Genomic DNA, 21,518 nt, shown 5'->3' on the forward strand with positions numbered 1-21,518 from the left:
TGAAAGATATGCCAAAATATCAAAGCAGTTCAAGACTGACAAAAGAGTTATGCAGAAAAGAAAATGGTACATAAGGAATTCAGCATTCGGGACCATGTACATTTGTGGGTATAACCCAGAAAAAAACATCATAAAAAAAACATGTTGCAAGTTGGCACCACGTTACTGTGGACCTTTCAAAATCTTGGACACGATTGGGCGAGTAGCGTACCAGCTAGCCTTGCCGAATCATATTAAAGTGCATAATGTATTTCATGTATCCTTATTAAAAAAATATATCCCATGACAATTCTCATGTGGTTGACTGGAATGTGATACAGGTGGAACCTGAAGGAGATTTCCTACCCGAGACACTCCATATTCTAGATCAGAGAGAGACAATTCTTCAGAATCAAATTATCACTCAGGTTAAAGTGCAATGGAAGCACTTTACCCCTAAGGAGGCTACATGGGAGTGAGAGGATACTATGAAGGAAATGTACCCAATTTTATTTCAATAAGAAAAAATGAATAAATAAAATCATCGAGGAAGAAGTTATTCTCAGAGGGGGAAGATTTAACACCCCTCCACTGTTATGTAAATATTTTTTATTTGGTTATTATTAGAGTATTGTAGTAGGTGGCCAACAAGCCACAAGACAAACAAAATGGATGTTAAAATGATATTTTGAATAAATAAAGGTAAGAGTTAAAGCTAGAAAATGTTGGGAAAGAGAAGCTTGCCAAATCTGAAAAAGAATAATATATATATCTATATATATATATATATATATATATATATATATATATATATATATATAAATAAATAAATAGATAAATATATATATATATATATATATATATATATATATATATATAATATAAATAAATATATATATATATATATATATATATATATATCTATATATATATATATATATATATATATATATATATATATATATATATATAGATATATTATTATAAACTCTTTTTTTAAATGGAAAAAACTCAGTTGAAAACAAACATTGAGGGAAACAAATCCGCGGAGAGAAAAATATATTTTTCTTTTATAAAAAAAAGGAGGAAACAACCTAGGCTAAGGGATAAGAAAAAACCTGAAAGGCATGAAACTTCCAAAGAAACATCTATTGAGAATCAATGTATATAATACATGATTGAGAATCTACAAGAGGTTGCTGATTCCAGGCAAGGATTTCTCGGCTCTGGGGGAACCAGAGGATTTGGTTCAAGGTTGGGAGAAATAGAAATTCCCAAATGAATTTTCCATATAGGGCTTCGATTAGAGGATTATTTACTACTTTCATTCCATAATTATTTTTCTTATACATCTGGAATTCTGAGAAAAAAATGAATTTTCCTTGTATGTTGTTGACATAAGTTAGTTTATGAGTGCAATGTTAATAAGTTGGTGAAAAAAATGACCTAATGGGTGATTTTTCGCAATGGTTATCATAAATGTGCTGGATGTAAGAAACTCGTATTAGTTATGTATACACATAATATGTGCATAAACGAAAGTTTATATTTGTATCTTTTATTACATTTATCAAATGAATATTTCTCAAGATTGTCTACAATAGTTGTGATTGAAAGAATTACATGGTTGCTTAAAGCTAGCTATTTAATTGAATTTCATTATGAATTATTCATAGTAAAATTGTCAAACTGTATCTATTATACCTTTTTCCCACCTGATGTACTGATGAGGTAATGTACCTGTTTCTGGGTCTATGCATGTCATAAAATTATGGGTGACAAGATAGATACCCTTCCTGTGAATACAAAGGATATGCCATACCCGTTGTGGTTGAATTAGGGCGCAAGTGATTAAAGTTTTCTACCAACATGTTGTAGAAAGATTAACACTCAATGAACCCTACCTAGCTCAGACTTTGGAAGAAGAGTAGATCTATAAAAATAAAGTAAGCACAAGGTCTCCTGTAAGCATCCCTATTCCATCACAAAATCATACAAGCTTATTTCACGAGTAGTTCTCTAGTTGAAAGTGAGACTTTTGTTACAGAATTAAATCGAAGACATAAGGTAGAGACTGACATAAATTTATGATATTAAGAATCAGGACAAAGCATTTTTCAAAAGAAAAACTTGAACTAATTAAAATAAGGAATAAACATACCCACTCACTGAGGTTAAATGAATGTTACCTTCGAAGTGTGCTAATTCCCATATGTGTTGGAAAATAATTAAGTCCTTCTTACACAAACAATAATCCTATAGATTTCTAGGTAATAGAATATTCAACTAGAAGCATTAGATAAATCCCATATATGAATATTTACTTTGACAAGAATTTATTTGTAACATTGAATTCATTTGAAAGGTGAGTAAAATAGAGAAATTGATATGCAGTACAAGTTTTACGGAATGCGATCTAAGACAATTTCATGGAAATTTATAAAAACTTGATTTCCAAAATGACTAAGACAATTCGTCTAAGAGTACACTACTTTAGATGAAGCGATTAGGAATGGTAATAGAAGTGAAGACCATTCAGTAGTTAAGGAGAAATTGACACTATAATTTATAAATATTTCAAAATTAAATAGATACCAATAATACACATAAAATGAAAAGGGTTTGAGATGGTAAAATGGTACATGCATATGAAGACAATAAACTAAAAATTCAAAAAGATATACATAAAGCAGAGATCCTCTTCTTGTGCCCAATTCAGCTCAGGAAAATGACCAAGATCGTAGGCATAATTACAGATTATTGTATGGAACCAAGGATCAAAAGAACAAGAGTGGAATGTTTACCAATGTTTACTAATATTGTATTAAAACAAAAGATTGGATATATATATATATATATATATATATATATATATATATATATATATATATATATATATATATATATATATATATACAATTCTTTTTATATAAGACCACAGTAAAATCATGCATTGATTAACCATTAGAGTAAAAGGAAAACAAATTCTGGTAATAATTACAATCCCACCATAACATTTTGATATTCATGTAGCTAAAACTAGAAGTAAAGCAACACTGAATTATCATTTTGAAGAACAAAAACAACATTTAAAATTGTGACAGCTAGTCAATTACAATAGAAAAATTAATGAATCAAGGAAACAAAAGTTACAATGAGGGGGGTTGATACTTTCAACCTCCCTCTTAACCTAGCCATAACATCTCTTGTGTTGTTGTCTTATTATTTACACTCTACAAACATAAAAACTTCCACTGACGAAGCGACACACTAAATAAAATTTCAGAGGCACACATGGCTTATTTCCTTGGCCGAAGTTGGGTTCCAAGGTGAGGAACGAACAACACAAAGGGACATCAAAACAAATACAGACACCTGGGCAAGCTCAATTCAGGAGGTACCCACCTGTAGCAACATAGAGGGAAAGTGAGAAAACATTACGTCGAGTTCCAAGCGAAACCACAACAGGGGAAATTCCACCAAAAATAAATACCTGTCACAAAATTAAGGAAACTAAGGGAATTAGGAAATGGAAAATAGTAGAAATGGAGAAAGGAATGAACCCATAAAAACACAAATGCCAATAGTAAGAAATTACTTGTATAGAAGCGATTGCCAAACTAGGTACTTGTCAGTTGCTTGAGGCCAGAAACACAAATTAAAATCATGGCCATAAATCTAATTTAAAGAAGGAAAGGTTACCATAAAATAAGTTGAGTGTACAGTTTGATGGCAATGGGAAATGTAATCTTACCTTAGCTGGTTACTAGTCAGTGAAACCCTTCTTTGGTAGTATGATTCTTCTGAGTAGGTAACTAGGCAAAAAGAGTAGGCAACTATATACCAATTCCAAGCCACCACTTAGCAAGTTGAGAAAAGTGTAAATTTCCATAGCCAAAACCAATGAAGAAATAGGCATTATTCCTTTATACCAAATGTGAAACTTGGTTATACCTATTGAGGGTGCAAGGGCTTTAAGGCCCTAGGAGGAGGGATGGCCACCATAACCAAAAAATAAACTTGTGACATCGAATAACAACAAACCCTTATGCATAATCTTGGAAACCATTATGGAAAATAAAAAAGGAGAAGGTTAAAAAGGTACAGAATTACCTGAGATGACAATGGCCACTATAGGGGTTCTTGAAAATTAGCTACAGAAGGTTGGACTCACCACAAAAAATGCAGGGAATATCCAAGTTTCACGTACACGACCTCTAGTAGTAATAATGGAAGCAACTCAATACGAAAAAAAAATGAGAATAGGTAGGGCTAGGGTCATTTAAAACTGAGCAAGGTTGTAGATCTACTTACATAAGATATACACCGTTAAATTGCATTCCTCTCCCTCAAAAATCGAACATGTGAGTGAGGGGCATGAAGGCCATGTGATAGAAGATGAAGTTTAAACAAATGAGTCGCGAAGTTGAGAGGTGGTACTGCCACTGGGAGTGTGTGGTCAACCTTTTTAACATTTACCCTTAAATCTGACTATTCATTCATAGCCGTACCCTAGCCCTAGGTTAAATGGGTAGGATTGTAAATCTAGGGTTAGCAAATTTTAATACTCAACTTGGTTAAATATGACTTATAGCATATAGTATGGGAAGGGTGGAAAATGGACGAAGGTTCCTTTGATTAAATTTACATTCTAAACTCAATATTAATGTAAATATAGGCTACGTGGGATATGATGGTAACGAGACTAGGATAATTTGATCTATTTTCATTTTCAATTTAATCGATAGAAGAATTGAGAATTACTCTATTAATGTATATGGAAAATAAAAAATAAAAAAATTCGCTTGGTGCATGTGATAAATGTACAATTCTGTAAAGTGTTAACTTAGGTAGACGACAGAAATAGTGGGATAGACTCAAGGAAAGTCTCTGATATGCTTTATTAAGTTATCGCTTATGGTTCTAATAGTGATTGGTTACAGTTTGTTAATGATGCTCATTTTTTACTTAGAAATGATATTGGTTTATGAGTAGTTGTTATATGATATCACAACTTTGGCTTTGCTGCTTAATGAATCAAATATGAACAAACCTGAAAAGAAAATAGTTGGCACAAGTTCAGAGGTATCATTTGTTATACTTCTAATAACACATTGTTGGAATTATCGCTACTTGAGAACTACCTTCTAAATGATTATATTTTTCATTGCTTCTTGACATTCATGAATACCTACTTAGTAATTCTTGAAAAGCATTGGTCATATATTGATGGTTGCTGATGACAATCATAGTCTTGCTACCTCACTTTTGAGGTCTCCATTTTTGGTTATGAATTTCATATATGTCTCTTGATGTAAAGGTCATGTAAAGACCCATGATGTAATAATTGTAATATTCAGTCATGTTTGGATTATTGGGGTCAAGTCAGTTATGTATGTAATCCCATTTTGGGTATTTGATGTAATGTTGAGTTAAATATGTAACCCCAATGTGTTGGGTGATTGATGCAAGCATAAGTCCTTGGTGATAGGAAAGGACATATTTGTTTCATTCATATAGTCATGTACTTCTTGATCCTCCAAAGGATTCAACATATGTTAAGGGGGAGCATGGTTAGTATACAGTGTTCATATTCAACATATCATATTTATAGTGTTCATCTCTACATAGGGAGAGAGAATTATTCATTCAACATTGGTGAGCACTTTTCCATTGATGTTAGAGGGGGAGAGTACCTTTTTGTTTAGAGAAGAATGTTTGGATAAAATATTGATGTGCTTACAAATCTCATTGTAAGTATTGACAAGTGGTGGTGACCAAACACCAACGTGATTACCATCATGTTCAAAGGGGGATATTGTTGGCATTATGGCTAATGTCTTGTCCTTGATGTAAACCTACTTTATAAATATGTCAACATTATGGTAGCAGGATGATTATATAGGCGAGTATAAATGTAACAGAGAGGATGAACAAAGGAATATGAGTTCATAGACAAAGAAATGATAGAGGTAAAGTTTGGGAAAGTATACACATGTCATGTGAAGAACGGCCACGTACATATGTAGGTATGTTGAAGGAAAGTTGTGTAAATATTCTACACCATGGTAATTGGAATACCAAGGGTCTTTACCATGGTATTGGTCCATAGTATTGAAAGTGACAATAGATATTTGATCTCGTCTAAGAATTCAATCAAAATTACTAAGGTATTGGCTTAAGGTATTAGCTAAGGCTTATGTTATATAGGGACATGGAGATCAAGTGTTAGGGTGTGAAGTTTTTTTGTTATCTATGAAGTATTTGATTTGAAACAAGTGTGCACTAAGGAACAGGGAAAAGATACAAATCTGAAAAATAAGAATTATGTTATTATATGTTATGGTTTAACTTGCTTCTTGAAAATATCTAATTCTGATAGATCTATGGTGATAATGATACTTTGACATGAATATGAGACAATAAGGGTTGTGAAGTGCATTTTGTGGTTGCAGTGAAGGCATCATTCAATGATTACATATATGTATGCTATATTTTCTCTGAGAGGACACATACATACATGTATCTTCCTCTGTGGAGTCGCATATACATTCTGTGAAAGTTAAGAATCTGTATGCAAGTGTCACGTATGAGAAGAGTGTAAATATGTGGATGTGTTTTGTAAAAAGGAACGTACATTTACTAGGGTTTTGTAGTATGAAATGTTAATGATGTTTGATCAGTTATGTTATGTTTGTTGCTATCTGTCGATGAAGTCTCTCTTACGATAATCAATGTTTAACAATACTAGTTGGGTTTATTTGGTTATCAAATGGCATGTTAATTAGTGATGTTACTGCAGGATGGTGATATTTAATTGGTTCTATGTGATGGTTTCAGTATGTGATTCAATGGTTAATTTAGTATAAAAAATGATTTAGACTCAGTTATCAGTATTTTGAGATCTGTAAGCATTTTTTCTTCAAGGGAGGCATGTACAAACGTGGTTATCATTAAGAGAAATAATGTATATCTTCTTAAACATGTCTAATCAATGTCTGCAGTGATAGGATATGATTACTATGATGAACAAAGTATGGTTGGTATACTTGTGAATTTTTTTGCATTAATTTGTTTGATCTAGTTGCTTTGGGTTATTTAAGTTTATTGATAAATTTGGTGATTTGGTTAGTTCAATAATTGGCTAGTTTATTTAATTATTTTTGGGGCTCGATCCCATTTGAAACATTCTAAAAAATGATCCGTAAAGAGCTCATGATAGTGGTCTTTAGAAAGTGGGTTGTATATCCATTCCAGTAGGAGCTAGAAAATGAGAGAAGGTTGTAGCCGTTTGTAGGTAGGAGTATGTGTTCTGGTTAGATTTTGCGCTTGTACAATACTGTAATAAGTTTCTTTTTAATAAAAGAAGAAGACAGAGAGGGCAACAATGGTGGTTTTCTCCTACATTGGTTTTCCACCTAAAATCTTGGTTCTCATATGGTGTTTGTGCATTGATTAATTGATGAATAATGAAGTAAATATACATTGATTAATGCTGAAAATGTGATGAAATTAAGGATAAGATAAGTTATCTGGATATAAGAGAGTTTCATTAATAATAGGTTCCTTTATAACAGTAGTGTATACAAATCAAAATAAGAAATTAAAAATTGGAAATGTGTAAAATACTAATTCAAACCCCCCTCAGTATTTTTCCTAACAACTCACATACATGCACCATCAACCTCAACCAACTCCAAAATAAAATATATAAAAATATGAAGGACAAAATTCACTTTTGGACGGGGATAAAGAGTGCACAAAGTTGAGGAAATCATGACATTATCATCGCTACTTGTGCAATTAAGGTTTTCATGCCTGTTGGAGTATTTAATCAAGCATTTCTTACCTTTACCAAATAATTTAGAATCTTTCTCAAATATGAAAGTTTAAATAATCCAGATGTGCATGAGGAATGTAGAGAAATTCTAGCTAGAGACACAACTAGATGCATAAAACTAGTTGATCGGGGTTGCAACAACATGCACAAGCTTTTCTCCATGCAGTTGGAGACTTTCAACCGCAGGCACAATCTTAGATCCATATGGTTGGTGTAGAGGATGGGAGAAAACTAAAAATACTTTCCTCAAGACCTCATCCAATTGTTGGAAACTCACCTCTAGCCCTTGTACAAGCCTCCAAACCTTTGTCATAGCCTTTGACACCTCTGCAAATGAACAAAACAAGTCTCCCAATTGTCACTTCAAATTTGACCAAAAAGGCCAACAAACAAGTGTTGGCAAGACTACCAACAAGTGCTCTACTCTCCTCTAACATGTAGAGAACTTACAACTTATCTGAATAAACTATTTAGCACCTCTGCAACATCATCATCAAACAAACAAACTTCTGCAACAAGGCATATCCATGAGCATAGATGAAGACCTAGTATGCCAACTTAACTATTGTTCAATCTCAAAAACATGAATGACATTTGAGCCATCATCTCGTTTGTGTGGATATTTGCATCATCCAATGCCTCCAGTCAATGCATAACAATATATCACAAAATTGACATCAATGCCCATGCCAACCCAATAAAAGTTCTTCATGGACACCATACTAGATTTACATCATCCACTAATAACATCATTTGGCCATCATGAATCTAACATCATGGTTGACATCAATGCCAACACAAAAAGCTCAATGCCAACTCAACTAGTTGCAGCTATGCTACAAGAAAAGTATCCAAACATTAGTTATACTACATAGGGTTTACATCAATGCCAATATGAGCTATCTGTCATCATGAACCAACATCCTCTAGCTTGAGAAATACACACCATAATGCCAACAAAATTTAGTAAAAGAAAATTCATTTCCAAAATTGAGTGTTGGGATTGATTCAGTAATTTATTTTAGATATTTTAAGACGATATAATAGACCCGTCCATGCTCCTCCATGTCACAATTAGGTTTTTATGCTTGCATAATATGTCCATTTAGCTATTGATAATAAAAACTCTGAGTTTAAACTTTTCTTTTAAAAGTGAAAATGAAATCTGAATTTAAATATGATTAAAAATTCAATTATAATGTTCAAATTCTAATTTTAATAGAAACTTTAAAATATTATAAACATAGACTAATAGGACTAAATTACAATAATAATATATATATAATAAAATATATGTTTTGTATGATAATATATATAAATTTTAAAACACAGGCAAAACCCTTTCGGGTATGTGAGAGGAGAGAGAGAATATAGAACTTGGGGGCCCGATAAATTCTTATTTGTTGAAACATTTTCGATGAACGATGGTCGGGTGGAAACTTGGGTGGTGGTTAATGCTATTTGTTTGACTTGATGTTAAGTTATATGTTTCCGTGCAATAAGGTATTAATCGTAAGCTTTGATTTTAACCTTCGATGGGACAAAACCTTAAAGGGAATTTAATATATGGGCCCTCATACCTTCGTTCCTATATTAAAATTTTCATGAGTGGCATGAGGTAGGGTATAAGGTAGTTAAGCTATTTTGTATGTTTTATTTTATTTTATTTTATTATTATTATTATTATTATTAAATTTATATTTGTTTTCTATTTGTTTCAATTTTGTATTATTTGTATTATATTTTAATTATTATATAATTTGTATTTTCAAATTATAATAATAATAATTATAATTATAAAGGTTTTTGCAATTATTAATTTAAGATTAAGACTTCTAATTTTTCATTTTACAATAATGATTTATACAATTTACAATGACATTATAATAATAAACCTAATGCACCGTGGACATGTATAATTTATATGAATATTTGAGTATGCGATTTTGGTCTAGTAATACAAAATGAAGTCATACGTTAAAGAAAACATCAAGGCAAAACCTACATAGATAGCTTACTTATGATGAAAGTGGAATTTAGCAACAACACCATCTAAGAGAAATTCCTCTAAAAGTGCACATGAAAACATTGACACTCATGAAAATAGAGGAACCCATTATCCTTACTAACTTGGGGTTCACAAGAAAGTTGCAAATGAAATCTAAGACATGTGAAACGACCCCTAATATAATTATATCTTTTGTTTATCTCCACCTACATTACTCTAAAAAAGCGGAGTTTTATAGAGAATTATTGGATGCAATAGGAGAAGGTTTGTGTGTGCCTCCAACTTCCTCAACTAGAGACCCAGATAAGGTGAATCTTAGGAGGAAACTCTATCTTACACTAATAGTGTTGCTATTAAATTTAAAAATTTTGCAAGTTGTGCGAAGGGGACCTATAATTATCTCATAGAAGGGCATTATGGCAACAAGGGAGCTCTAGAACATTTATTCTTTGGGACAGAATCAAAAGCATTTTGAAGATACACAAAGAAGTAACATATTTAGATGAACATTATATAATCTCTTTTTCATTTGCATGGAATGTAAAAATATGATCAATTGGATGGTAGCATCTCCTAAACTTATAGACTTGATGCCATAATGTTGGGATTGTAGCTTAAAGCTTGGCAATGGTGTGTGAAGTCATAATGGTCATTTAGTTATTTTGAAATTTAAAAGTGGGATGGATGACATCTTGCAACCATGAAGAGAAATAGATGAAGAAAATTACATAATTAGATAGATAAATATATGGAATGAAAGGAAACCAATATCCTACTCAAGAAATTCGGCTTAAAATTTTTCCTAATTTAATCCCATACTAAAGATCAAAATCCAAAGAAATTAAGTAAAATAAGATAGGGAGAGGAGGAATATGTACTAAGGGTTGACCCTAAGTCACTATGCTTAGCTAAAAGAAGATTGGATATTTACCTGAATATACCTTCTTCAATTACTCCCACAACCAAGTAGTTAAATATATAGGGATATATCCAAACAATTATCTATTAAACTAAGATATTTAATAATTTATTCCTGTTCCAAGGACATGTGACCTAGGCCTCTCCATTTATTCTTCCATGTGTTAACTTCATCACCTGATTATTGCCAATTTTTGGAGCTATATTTATCAATATAGACCATATTAACCTCCAAAGACATTGACGATTCCTTGAAGAGATTTAAAAATAAAGGATCGTTAAAGGACATGTATTCAAATATATGGAAAATATGCCCCACTTCCACAAATTACATAAGAATTTAAGTTCGTTAACCTTTTTCCTACCCTTGAGTTTTGATATAACCCTAGATATCTAATTTCTTTCCCACCTTAATAGATTGGTGTATGAACATACTGTGGATTCACTTATTAGTTTAACGGTGCAAGTTGCAACGACTAAATTGCAAACAAGTATCACAAAAATTCATTCTAACAGAAACCCTTCCATTGAGATAGATTTTCCTTTTTATGTCCCTCATGAAAAAGTTATAAGTTATTCTATAATCCATTAGCATCATGATAAATAGGAAGAAGGATACCACACTTTTAATCGAGAATAAACCCTTACACTTCAAGTTGCACTATGAAATATGTGCATATTAGGCTCCTAAGGGGAGAAAGATATCAAAGTCCAACTATGAGTTTAAATGAGGAAGAGGTTATATTATATTGGATATATAGAAGAGGAGCTCAACTTCCTTTATATAAAATAACAATAAAATCCTATATTTAGTTGACAGTGGAATAAACAATGAATAACCTCCACTAAAACGATAACAAAACTTAAAAATATCCAAAATGTTAGGTGGTCAATAGCACATGTTCCTCTAGTTTAGAAAGACATATTTGGGATCATTGCCATGATGGTATCATTCCTTGCAAAATTATAATCAAATATTTTTTTCATAACCATATGAAGTTTTGACATCTTTACACATGAAAAATGGATTATCATTACACATCCTAGTGATGCAATATTCTACAATGAGGAAGTTGAATAGCCATATTGGAATATTTAAGATGCCTCCAAATTCTAAGAATAATAAAAGCTAAAAGCTAAAAGTAACCAAACAATTTGTACATTGGTTTCCATTTCATGATTCCACTAACAAGTAGCAATATTTTTAACATAAAGTAAATTTTTCCAAACTGTAAGGGTGAATGTCATACAGAAGGGTGTCGTGAGCAACATACTCAATTTGTTCTTCTCTAAAAATTCTTTTGTGATCACCCAAGGAGAATTTGACACTATCTTGTACACCCATATACAAATACTAGAGGAAAAAAACATCAGTTAAGCACCGAACAATGATGTAGCACAACAACCTCACTAGTACATCGCCTCTATGTAATCAATTAAAATAAATGAACATAACAACTTTATTACTTATTTAAACACGATATTAGTGTTTACATCACTATCATCCAAAAAGAACATAATACAAGTTTCACTAGCACAAACCATGGGACAACATTGATTAAAAAAATGTTAATCACTTATTTATAAATAATTTTAGAACCACTACAACGAAAAACTAGTAAAAAAATTACTCAATGTCAATGTTACAAATTTCATTGTAGAAAAGTACGAAATCAGCTAATAACCATATATCTTTCAATGCTCTACAGAATCTTCAAACATTTCCATATCGAGAGAGGGAAAATTAGGCTTGAAGCTAGAGGGTACTTCCTTTCAGGTAACCACCATTCTCAATGCTCATATGAAATGCTTCACCTTCTATCATCATTCCTTTAAGGAACCCATGCTTGACATAGCCAAATACCTCTCCATTTAATAGCTAAAGAAATTTTTATGAGCAAAAGGAAAAATAAAATTGGTGTTCATCTCATTTGAAAATGATTACATAAGGTTTTTTGTTACCATTATATGATCTTTAGTTGTTAATGAATCTTGTGGGTTTGTGACTACATGCATCTCGTTGTTAATTATGCCCTTCCCTAGAATTTACTTGAAGTCATATTTCCTACCTGGCCTGGGCAAACCTCAATTGGCCTAAATTCCTATTATATGGAATTTGTGAGCCAATAATGGCTGAATCAAATTAAGGTCAAATATTTATATTGAAAATTCCATTTGCAATAATTCTTCTTGTGATCATCAAAATCATGTCTGGATAACATATCAAGAGATTTCCACCAAAAAGTAACAAAATTTTAGACTAAAAATCTCCCACAAGCAAATTGGTCGAATCTTGTTGAATCCCTGTTAGATATATCTATAACTGAATATGATTTTATTTATGGTTAATATTTGGAGCATACATTTCATGGCTATTAAATGCACCACACTGCTCTGAAAGCCTATTGTAACTGCTAGAACCCCCTCTGAAATTTTTGCTACCTTGAAATTTTGGAGCCTTCTAATGATCATGTTATCTTCTATTCAAGCCATTAATTTCATGCTCGTCATGTTGTATAAGTGTTCAAGTCTTCCTTTAGCAATCCTAAATGTCAAAGTAATTGGTTTCACATGCCCATCACATGATGTCTTCACAACCACACTTTTCAAGATAGGATAAGTGCACTTCATAGTGACAATGAATGTGCAATCCTTACAAAAAATAATTACCTAGTACCTATGAACAATGATTTTGCAGTCCTTCCCAACAATTGTTATGTAGTCCTTACCAATAATGATTATTGAACTCCCTAAGATAGCGTAAGGGCATCCTTTGCAAACAGTGTTTGTGCACTCCTTGTTGACACTAAGAGTGCACTTCTTAAAATTTGGTATTTCAACACATCTTATTGGTAGTCAATTCACTCTTGACTTGTATTTTTCTGACATGCACTATAATATCCATGAAGCACGTGATAAATTTAATATTCTATAAATATTATGGAATTTAAGGGTTTTCACATAATATAAATTAGTTAGGTTTCAATGTGTCAACAACATCAAGAATAAGTTATAATTCCATTGCAACTACCATTTATCTCAAATATAGATGAATGTATTGAATAATATAGGTGGGTAATTCCATTTCATTGTATTTTTGAAAGAAATAAAGTAAACCATTCCATGGGAGAATGGTAGGAATTTCGAATTTCAATGAACATACTCTAAACCTACGAACTTACATACTATCCTAATTTCTCACCATCAAACTTCTCTTAAAATTGTTGTGTTGGTTATCATTATTATTTAATCTTTGGGAGCTTCTAATTTATATGGAGAAGTTCAACTTCCTCAATTTTTTAGTGGAGGTATTCCTTATGATCATGGTTATTGTGTTGGAGATTTGTTTAAGAGGTCATGTTTGTCCCATCTATGGAAAATACCAACAAAGTTTCTATACATATCCCTCTTACGAAAGTTGATGTTGGATGGGCTTGTTGGCTATAATGGCCATAAAGATAAGTAACCTTGCCTATCTTTAAAAAATGATTTTCCATATGCTTATGGTGTAAGAAAGGATATGATCCATGCTATTTTTTTAAAAATAATTTTAGATGAATCTTGTGCATGAAATGATGAGAAATCCAAGTTATTTTCTTGAAAATGAAGGTAAGTTAAAGCGGGTCATTATTCAAATATTTTCATGGGTGGTGAACAAAGAAACATTAATTAGATTAATTTTATTGAAAAGGTTTTCATGAATCTATATGCATAGAAATATAGGTTACCCATGTTGTTTCTTAAAAGATTGCAGGGATTTGAGTGCAAAATGATTGATTATTTTATTAATTTTCCCTTCAAATTATTTGCATGGTTCCTATTACATTAATTTTCTTGAAGGAGAATATTTGTATTATATGCATAAAAGAATAGTAATTCTCATAAATTTATTGAAAAATAAATAGGTATTTATATTAACAAAATAATAGAATTAGAACTCTTAAAAAAGGATATGTATTTTATGCAGAAAAGAATAGCAATTTTGATACATTTCTTGGAAAACATAGGTAATTATATCCACAAAAAAAAATATCTAATAGAATTGTTGAAAAATAAATATGTATTATATTCATAGAAAGAATGGATATGGTATTAGGTTTCTTACAAAATAAAAATGCATTCGCAAAAACAATAGCTATCGTGTTAGTTTTTCTTGAAGAGAATATTAGCATATATAGATAAAATATTAGCTATCATGTTAGCGTTTTTCGAAAAGAACAATTGTTTATATGCACAAAAGTAATGGTTATTGTGTTAGACTTCTTGAGAAAGAATATGTATTAACATGCAGAAGAATAATAACTATGGTGTTAGTTTTATTTTGAATAAGGGAATGTACTTACATGTAGAAATAATAAATATTATGTTAGTGTTTTTTTAAAGAGCATGTATTTACATGTTAGCTTTCCTTTGGAAAAGAACATGTAGTTGCATGCATGAATAATAGCAATTGTATTAGATTTATTTTGGAAAAACATATATATTTGCATGCACATAGATAGTGGTTATTGTGCTAATTTTCCTTTAGAATATATATGGATAGTTGTGGTGGTTAATTCTATTGGAAAAGACTATGTCTTGTGCAAGAAATAATAGTTAGTTTGGTGTTTAAAATTGAAAATAATTATCTCTTATCACACGAAGGGATAGTGATAACCATTGAGGTAATTTTATTATTACCATTGTCTTCTTAGCAGAAGTAGAGAAAAAATATTTCCCTTTGTCATAATAAGATGTGAAGTACAGATAGATGAACATGCCTTGGTAACGTTTACATATTTTACCTTATGCATGTGACATTTGGATGATCAATCATGTGTCATAACCACACACATGTATTGATAAACTAGACATTTTTTGGCAGTTATGTAATTTTAATTTATGCATTTGTGGTGTTAATAAAGAGGCATGTCTCAACAGTTTTTATGTGTTTTAATTATGTACATGAAAATATGCTTGAAGCATAACTAGTGAAATATTTATTATTTGGATGTCTAAGCTTGCTGACAATAGTAATTGTACGAAAGGACTCTTACTCATACAAATGACATCCTAAATTATCGCTATGGTAGGAAAATAACTAGTAGTCCTTAGATATTGAAGGAATGTCAACTGCAGGATAATCCACTGATGGAAACAACTAGGCCGCAAAGACATAATGATCGACGATTTCTGGGTAAATGATATCATGATTAATATAATAACTTCTAGATAGATATGTTCTATTCAAGATGATATTTATTTGTAAGATTTTATCATAATGGTCAAGGGATGGACTCCCTTAAAACTATTGAGCGAGGCGTGAACACTCTCACGAGACATTTAATAAAATTAGATGTTTGTTAGTTTTTTCCTATATGGTTAGCAGGGTATATCGGTGTCTAATGATGTGTTTTCCTTTATTCCATTATATTGATGTTTCTTCCTTTCTTGAGATTAAATTTACATTATCAAGTATAACATTAACTAAGTTAGTTAAAAGAATCATGAAAATAATGCAAGGTTACGATAGGAAGTTTATGTTAATATGCTACAACAGTGGTTGTTAATGGTTATGTAACTTACTATTCTATTCCTAAAGTTACTCTATGTAATGATGAAGATTTTATCTCATGGTTAGTAAAGTAATATAGAATAAGTAACTATAAATTTTACATGTTAGTATATTTGGTAAAAAAATCTAATATTGTGTATTTTTACACGAGGTTTAATAGGGGATGCTACAAGTGGTATCACAACAAAAGGTTGTAACAATGGCTCCTTTTGGGAATTTGTAAGTGGAAAGAAGTAGAGATATGAAACTAATGGATAATATTTCACGTATAACACTAATGAAATATCGATGGAAATGTATGTAGTAGATTTAATTTTATATGAGATGCATGATGGTGTTAATAACCATGTTAAAGAATGATAAGCATAGTGTTTATTTTAAAGAATAGTTTTGTTCAAGACATTTGAATTTTTATGAGGATAAAAGATAATAAAACCTTTGTTCCATTTATGAACAATATTGAGCACTCATTAGTGATAGTGTGGATTGACTACCAACATTTGCATACATACCCTTATAATAATCCTTAATTTTGCATTTAAAGAAAAGTGATTAGGGTTACAATGCACTGCTTATAAATAATAAGCACATCTATTGTTCTGTGGAATAATGAAAGGTTGTAGAAGGTATGGAATGTTCCTAAAGAGGAGAATATAATTTTTTTAAAGACATGGGAAGGACCCCTTGAAAGGTTAAAGATAAACAATGAGTGAAGTGGTTAGAGTTGATTGTAATTGATAATTGACGATTGATTCTTGTTGTCAATTTTGATTTAGTTATGATAATTAGGAGCATTGACTATTTAGTATTGCATTACATCATTGTTGGTGGTAAGTTGACAAACTATATTGGAATATTCATCATCCAGTTGCTAATTGGAGATTATTGTGAAAATGGTAAACATTATGACCATGGTAGATTATTCTAATGCTGACAATACATAGATGAATTTGGGAATTTTTAGATTGTTACCATAATTTTGATCGACACTTACTTACTAATGATAAATTAGTGTTTTTGTATGATTAAATTTTTGTCTAGGATTTTATGCATAAGCAAGAATATACAATGGTTGTGAAAGTGGACACTTGTTTACCAATCCACATATATGATTGTAAGTTCTTGAAGGCTATAAACAAATTAGATCATGATACATTAGAGTATTTAAAGAGATTGATTTACTAGAAATGTTTTGTTATGTCAAGGATCATATATTTTCATATGAGAATACATAAATGGTAATTGGCAAGATGATGACAACTAAGATTGTGTGATAGTTTAATGAATGTTCTACCAACTTAATGATAGAACTAGTAGTAATCAAATGTTGTTGATTATGTTGTTTATTTAAACTTCAAAACTATAAAAATGATGATTCAATGATAATGTTAGCTGCAATGCATCCTAAAATTAACAAATGTGTTAATTTCGTGATTCAAATAAATTCACCAAATTCACATGTGAATATTGCAGTGACATTACATTAAATATAATCAGTGGACTCTATCGTGTTGCAAACATGTAGTTTCATTGTTGTCATCATTAAATAGAAATTTGGACGACATTTTGAGCCTATTGGCATTAATAATTTGTTTAACCAACAAAAGTTTTGTTATTGAATTCAATTTGGTAATGTTGCATAATGACTATTGATTAGATACATATCTATAAATGAAGTGTTATTTTGCATGAATTAGTGACTATGGTATATTTGAAGGTTTTATTCCCTTAACTATTGTTACAAAACAACTTCATTGAAACTTTGTTTTAAAGTTACTTGGATGTAGCCTTATTTTTTATGCATGGAAATGTTTTCTGAAATATGGACAGGACCAATACCTTTCTACCTTGTTGAAATATTGCATTGACAAGACATTTTGTAAATAAAAGTATTTTGTGGAGGGTATGTTTTTATCAAAAGAAGTTGTCACTAGTTATGTTAGTATTATTAAGCAAGGGTAGCTTAATGGCAAAATAGTGACATTCTAGTAACATGGAACATAAGAACCTATGAAAGGTAAAATGTTGCATTGTGATTTGCAACTATAAATGACAAGGTATAATGTTATGATATGCAAGATATGGTTTATTTTTGTAAATTGAATGATGGTTATTATATGGAAAATTCAAAATGAATACCACATGTATGACAAGTGACGTCAATCACGATTTCCTATCAATTTACTTTATGGATTATGCAACCCATGTTGAAGGATAAGTATGATGCATGGAGTACATAAATGTTCCTGTATTTTAATGTTAATGTCCATATGTTAAGTTATGTAAAATTATAGTGGGAGAAGGTGCTAAAATAGGATTTCACATGCCAGATAGTTATGGGACAGTTGTGAAATGCCTAAGGAGGGCTATTGGTTGATGGTATTTCCTACCTAGACTTCCTCTCCCTAGAGATAAATGATCTTAGTAATAGAAAAGAGTTGGCCAAGATGGTGAGAGGGGAAAAACCCTAAGGCAACTCTATTGGTTTTGGATCTTGTTAGTGGAGGCCTAGAGGGTGAGTTGTTGAGCTCTGAATTCCTCATTGACTTGACATTATCAAAGAAATAAGAAGGACATTTCCTAGAGGAATATTGTATTACACCCTATGTGGTTAGAGAATGTCACATACGTCCTTGCCCCAATATTTACAACCACCTACTATGCTCCCATCACTAAATTTAACTTTGATAAAATTTACATTCAATAGTTGTCACAAGCATAAGTATTTAATTATCTCATAAAAGAGATAACATATGCAATTATACACATATTCTTAAAGATTTGACAACATAAAGAGTAAGGAGCCAACATATAGAGCATCCTACGAACTTCAATCAAACTAGATTAGCTGCAAGAATGTCACTTGGAAAAATTGAGCACCGCCACCCAACCTAGAATCGACTTCCTCTAGTTCACCCCTGAGCTAAGAATTATTTTCATGGATCAACTACATCATGCTGATCTCTTCAATGGGTATTTAATACTCTCTTTCACGATATAGTTTCCTTTAGCGGTATCCCACTTTTGGGTGGATATTTTTATCCATTTGCCTAGGATTTTCCTAAAAACTCTCACCTCTCTCTCCCACTAAGATTTTCCCATAAAAGCTTGCCTTTCTCTTCTACAAGGCTTTTATGTATTTTCCCATAAAAATTTTCATTTCTCTCCTACAAGGCTTCTCTACTTTTTCTTAAATTTAGCATTGTTCTCCAGCTAAGCAACTTAATGGATATTTAACTCCCATTTCATTAAGCTTATCTAGAATTTGATCTAGAAGTATTATCATGGAAGAATTATCCATTCCCATTCATGGATGGAATTTTATTTTGAGAGAATCTCATCTCTTGGTGTCTCATTTTCCAAGTGATTAAACTATCTTTATTTATTTAATAATAAAGTATTTTCTTTCATTGTTACACCTCAACCCTAGATTTTTTGTTACAACTCAGTCCTAGCTTAGGTCTAACATGATAACAATAGAGTGTTACATACAACAGATGGGTGCTACATACTCCCCCCCTTAAATTTACATCGTCCTCAATGTGTTATTACATCTTCCAATTTATTTCCTCGTTCATCAGAAGTTGTTTCTCAATTTACCAGTTCCCATGGCCTTGCCACCTAAATAAAATCTTCTGATACATAGGTTACAAAGGAGTTCTACCAGGAAATATCCTTCCCTTGCTACTTGTAACATTTGTTTCAATCAATTTTATGAGAGACCTCAGATGCAGAACCTCAATTTTGTTTACCACAATTAATGTCATAACTTGATATAACAGTACTACTATTTGAGTAACTATGGGTTAATGTTGCCTGCCATTTAACTATGAGTCCTCATTTTCATTATATTTATATAATAGGAAGAAATGCATGTTCTTCCAATGTATATGTGTTCTTGCGGAATACTTGTTTCCTACAGTCTCCCTGCATTATTCATAATAAGTCAAACTAGCACATTTGACGAATCCGCATGTATAAAAATATCACATCAGTTTATCTCAAAACATAACCATCAAAATCATAAATCTCATGTAACCATCATAATGCAATCATAGATCACTTGTAATCATCATAGACTAAAATCATAAATCACAGGCATACTAAAAATAAAATAAAATACAAATACTTATCCTTCAATCAATCCTTAGCTTCCACTTATGTCTTTATTCTGCACGCACTCTGGATCGGTTGCAACTTGAGACAACTACCTAGTGCATTCACCTCATCCATGTGTATCACACACATAAAACTATACACATCATCCAACCTCATGAAATACGTGCATCCAAACCACTACCATATGTACCACATGTACACAGTACCACCCATACAATGTGTACACAATACAAAATGTCCATATGATCACATGCACCTCATGTACCTTATCCAAATGTCTCAAAAAATTACTTTATTTATTCACACTACCTTTTAGGAAATCTAATCAAACCATGCTCTGTTTTTTGGTTGGAGAATAATGAATTCATGGACCTATTCAACTTCTAAAACCATAACAAAATTGAATAATTTTATGTCAAAGTATTTAAGTGCTTTTATTTAGCTAATTCCTTTCATGCGTCTTGTGGTTACAGGAAAATTTCTACAGAATGATAACATAAAGGTATTATTCATAATATAACTTTATGATACCAATAACTTTGAGTTTTGGGATTGAATCTATCACTAGACAAGGTCTTAATAACAATGGAGTATGACCTCTGCCCAGTCATAAAGCAAGCTTTTGATAGCTAATCTAGTATGGCCTTCAATATTATATTTTAAGTTTAATAACAACCTTAACCTTGTCTTTAGCCAATAAATTAATTGTTTGGTACTCCAAAGTACACCACACATAATCTAGTTATGCCATTTGATTTCATGTTTTCTCCTTTTTTACACTACTCCCAACACCTTGTTCATCATGAATAATTCAATCTATACCCAGAACTAATCGAACAGTCAGTATGCATGTACATACATCTATACATGAATCATAAGTGAAGGTTACAATTTTTTCAATTTCACCCCCTCTAAGCTTTTTGGCACTATGTGTACGAGGGTGTGAACCTAGGTCATTTACACATTGACACCTCACCTTAAATATTAAATCACCCTTGGAAGACTAGAGAATATAACTCATTTATGAATTATCAAATACATTAACATGAATTCATGCATCATTTATGCAACAATTTTTATGTTTCCAGATAGCACTATCA

Source organism: Pinus tabuliformis, chromosome 5_1, assembly GCF_031772625.1.
Source record: "Pinus tabuliformis cultivar Carrire ecotype Pingquan chromosome 5_1, CPIR1, whole genome shotgun sequence".
Lineage (NCBI taxonomy): Eukaryota > Viridiplantae > Streptophyta > Pinopsida > Pinales > Pinaceae > Pinus > Pinus tabuliformis.